Here is a 4,907-nt window from a genome sequence, read left to right as displayed (position 1 = left end):
AGTATGTCAGACGAAGCTTCAGAATCCTTGACTCCAAGGAGCATTCTGGCTTCACCTTCTCCAGGACAAACCTGTTTGTTCTCCTAGCAGTCCATGATATATTCAACACTCTTCTCCAGCACCACAGCTCAAAGGCACAGGATAGAACAGCGTTTAGAGCTCTTGTACATAGGGTCGCTATGAGTTGCAAACAACTCGATGGAACATAACAACAACAGCAACATGTCCAAAGTATGTGAGATGAAGCTTCATTATCTTTGCTTCAAAGTAGCACTGTGGCTTCACGTTCTTTAAGACATATCTATTCGTTCTTTTGGCAGTCCATGGGATATTCAACACTTGTCCTTATTCGTTGTCCAGCTCTTAGATGTATAGCAACTGAAACAAGAATCCATGAATTCTTCCAATCCGTGGCCTGAATCAGAAGTACCTTAGTCCTCAAACTGACATCATTTCTCCTCAGTAACTTGGAGTGGTTCCTAACTATAGACTTTCCTAGTTTAATAAGTCTCCTGATTTCCTGACTGCTGGTACCAAGGCTGTTGATTGTGGATCCAAGGAGATGAAGTTGTTGACAGCTTGAACCTTTTCTCCTCCTATCCTGATCTTGCCTATTTTTTGGTCCATTGACAAGAATCTTTATTTTCTTGATGTTGAAATGTAATCCACATGGCAGTCTGTAATGTAGCATATTTATGAGTCTTCTTCTGGTCTTGATGCCACATTTTTCTTCATAGAGTCCAGCTTCTTGAATAATTTGCTCAACATACAGATTGAATAGGTAGAGAGAATACAACCCTGATGCACTCCCTTATTAATTTAAACCATTTACTATTTCCTTCCTCTATTCACACATCAGATTTCTGGTCTAGGTATAGGTTTCACATGAGCACAATTATGTGCTCTGGGATTCCCATTCTTCTCAATTTCAGCCATAACTTGTTAAGATCCATGCAGTCAAATGTCTTTGCACAGTCAATAAAGCACATGTAGACATTCTTCTGGTATTCTTTACTTTCAGTTGGGATCTATTTGACATCAGCAATGATAGCCCCTGTGCCGTGGCATCTTTTAAATCCTGCTTGAATTTCTGGCAATTCCCTATCTATGTTCTGTTCTAGCCATTTTTTAATGATCTTCAGCAGTATTTTGCTTGCATTTAATATTAATTATATTGTTTGATAGTTTCCACATTCTGTTAGATCACCTTTCTTGGGAGTGGAAACAAGTGAAGACCTCTTCCAATCCATTGGCCAGACAGCTGTCCTTCAAATTTCCTGGCATTGTCTGGTGAGCGCATCTAGGGCTGCATCTGTTAATTGAAACAAGTCAATTGGTGTCGCATCAATTCCTGGGGCCTTATTTTTTTCGATGCCTTCAATGCAGCATCCACTTCCTCCTTCATCACCATTGGCTCCTACTCAAATTTTTCCGTGTCAGTCAGTTCTTTTTGGTACAGTGACTCTGTGTATTCTCTCCACCTTGGGTCAGTCAATATATTGTCTTTAGCATATTTTAATATTGTGACTTGAGGCTTAAATTTGTTTTTCCATTCTCTGCTCAAGAAATGTAGAGTGAGTTCTTCCCCTTTTATTCTCTAGTTCCAGCTCTCCGCACATTCCATTATAATACTTTGTTTTGTCTTCTTGAGTTGCCCCTTAAAATCTTCAGTTCTTTGACTTTGTCATGTTTTCCCTTTGTTTTGGCTTCTCGATGCTCTATTGAAAGTTCAGAGTCTCCTCAGATATCGATTTTGGTTTTTTCTTTCTCCTCTGTCCATAATGACCTTTTGCTTTCTTCATAGAAGATATCCTTGATATCATCCCACAACTCATCTGGTCTTCAATTATTGATGTTCACTGGTTCATATCTATTCTTAAGATGACTTTGAAATTCAGATTAAATTGAAGCAAGATAATATTTCCATTCTCATGTACTTGTTTTAATTTTCTTTGGCCTCAGTTTGAACTTGCACATGGATAACTGATAATCTGTCCCTTAATAATGATTATTGATGTGGTAAGAACTTCCCTATAGGGAGACTGTGTAATTTTTATTTGCTATTCATTCATTCAAGACTATTTATCATGTTCTTTCTATATGTACAACATTATATTAGGCATAGAAAATTGTAGAAGAATCTTTGTTGTTGTTGTTTGATGCCGTTGAGTCGTAGACGACTCATAGCGACCCTCTGAATGAACGGCCTGAGCACTGAACATAGAGTTTCCGGAGGGCAAGCCATTTCGAAAGTAGATACCGCTCCTGCTTCCAGGCTAGAAGAATCTTTAGGATGCATAAATATTTTTTAGTGAGGATGGAAAATGTGACAATATAAGTGATTATTGTGCAACATTATTATTGTAACACATTTTTTAAAGTATATAAGATTTTAAGATATCTTTCCTGCTCTCTTGAAACTCTTAATCTATTTGGGGAGACAAATACACTAAGTTTAGGAAATATGTCATTTTACCCTTTAACAAGTTTGTATTTGGAATGTATCTTACTATAGACCAATGTATGTAGTTAAATTGGCAGGATTTTTCTTCTCTCTCTCTCCCCCTCACTGTTTTCCAGTTGGACTGAACCAACATACAGGTGATACTTTAATAGCCGTAAATCATAGAAGAAGAGATTGCCCATCTTTCTCCTGTAGCCACTAGTGGGTTTGAATCACTAGAGAGGCTTTTGGGTTGGCAGGGCAACTCCCAGTGGACTACACACCAGATATCATGGGTTTTTCTTAATGTGATATGTGAAATGTGATGTGTCTTTCACCTATCAATGTTTTGGACAAATTAGTTAGGGTACATTGGAAGTGGACGGCCAATCCTTCTTCCTAGTCTATCTCACTTTGGATGCACAGAGAAATGTTAAGTAGTGGTTAAATGTCACAGGAGCCAAAGTGGGGTTGATGTTTGAAGGATGTCTCTCTGAACACACCTTGCTGTTCCCCTTTGTCTTAAACTCAACTCATGGCTGTTGAGTTGGAACCACTTCATAGCTAATCCTCCAGGGAGCTCTCAGCGGAACAGGAGGTGATTGCCCATCTTCCACAGAGCAGGTGGTAAATTTGAACTGCCAGAGAGCTGTCACCTTGGTTTATCAGTGCAACTGCTTATGTACCAGAGCTCCCTATTTTGTCCCCCTTTGTAAAAAATGTATTTATCCCCTGCCTTCCCTCCCTGCTTTTGTGGAGAATCCGTGGTATAAGCTGGACACATTGTCCTTTTTCAGCTAGGTGAAGTGACTTCACCCTTCCTCTCCTTCTCCTCATACTGGGAGCAGGTAACAATGGTGACCAAGCCTGAATTCTTTTCCACAGTGGCTATGAGAACACTAGAAGAATAAAACAACAGGACCAGAGCTTGGAGCAGTCGTTCAGGGCTGTGACATGATGCAATTGCATTGACGCGCTGGCTCTGAGATGGCAAATCCTTGATCAACTATACTTCCCAGACTCCAGCATACTGCCTGCCCTATGAAATATAAATAATTACATGTGGTGCGGGGTGCCTGTGTGTGTACTGTCAGACTCATTGTATACACTGATATTTGCTAAACGAATGATTTTCTACTATTAATGCTAAATGTTTATTTTAAAAAATCCCTGCAATATGACTGCTAATCTTGGATTCTTGGCCAAAATTTAGACTAATTTCTTACACTCTGTCTAATGTTACAGGGGATTTCTTCCCTTTTTTTGGCTTCACCACTCCTCACCTGAAAAAGCAGTAGCCGCTGGTGCTGAATCATTGCCACATCTTCCTTATTTAAATGACTATGTTTCCAAGTGACCTGACTTTCTAAAGAGAATGTCCAGCTTCTAGGCTGATGACGCTGAGGGGGCATTTGGAATCACAATGCAAATGTGAAATGGTGTAGAATAAGTGTATGGATATAAAAGTATCCAACTCCTCTAATTCACTTATCATTGATGTCGCACATAAAGAAGATGAATTACTTTATATTTCTTGCTTGTAGGGAATGCAGAACAAATTGGCTGTTTAGTTATGCCTTTCTGGATGTTCACTTTGGTTGTGAATATAGTGACTATATAGGGGTTTTTTTGTATCAGTGTAGAATTGTGCTCCCTAGAGTTTTCAAGACTCCTTGGGAAGAATAGGTGCTTCTTAAGAAGTGAGCACGGAGTTGCTTTTTGTTTGTGTGCTACATTACTGCAGGCTTTATAGTGTTGGACGGGAAAGCTGCACCCAGCAGGAGTGGTAAGTATTAGCATCACTTCTGAAGAAACCGGAAGTCGCTAAGGGACAGGCCTCCTATGGAATCTAATTTGTGGGCATAAGCACAAGAATATCAGCTGGTAGGAAACCAAGCCAGTCAGGCTATCACTCTCTGGGCTTTTTGCCTTTGTCACTGTGTCCAAGTAGTCACTATGGCTGCCTCAAGTGACCCACAGTAGCCCAGGTTTGGGCTGTGTCCTGTCAGCCTGACACCAAAATGTCAAATCGTGGTTGTTATATGGGAGTGTTGTTGTTGTTGTTGTTGTTGTGGGCCGTTGAGTGGGAACCAACTCATAGCCGACCCTCTGGCAGATTTTCAGAGGCTGTTAATTGCATGGGAAGAGATTATTCATCCTTTTTCTGCACAGAAGCTGGTGGATTTGAATCACATGCCTTTGAGATTGCAGCACAGATTCTTACCACTAGGCTACCCGAGCAGCAGGCTGCTTTTGTGATAGCCACTTGTAGCTGATGATGTTAACACAGTAGCTGACAACTGACAGCTCATATCCACTGGAGCTTATGCCAATTCACCCTCTGCAGCTCTTATTACCGTGATGTGATGGGGAGTTTCCAAGGTGTGGAAGGGACAAACCAGGCCCCATCAGCAGGACATGTTTTTCTCTGGCCCTGGCTGAGGGCTGCTGGTTCTTCTATTGC

Source organism: Elephantulus edwardii, unplaced genomic scaffold, assembly GCF_000299155.1.
Source record: "Elephantulus edwardii isolate Elephantulus edwardi_28Jun2011 unplaced genomic scaffold, EleEdw1.0 scaffold00227, whole genome shotgun sequence".
NCBI classification, from domain to species: domain Eukaryota; kingdom Metazoa; phylum Chordata; class Mammalia; order Macroscelidea; family Macroscelididae; genus Elephantulus; species Elephantulus edwardii.
Note: the sequence above shows the minus strand (reverse complement) of the source record.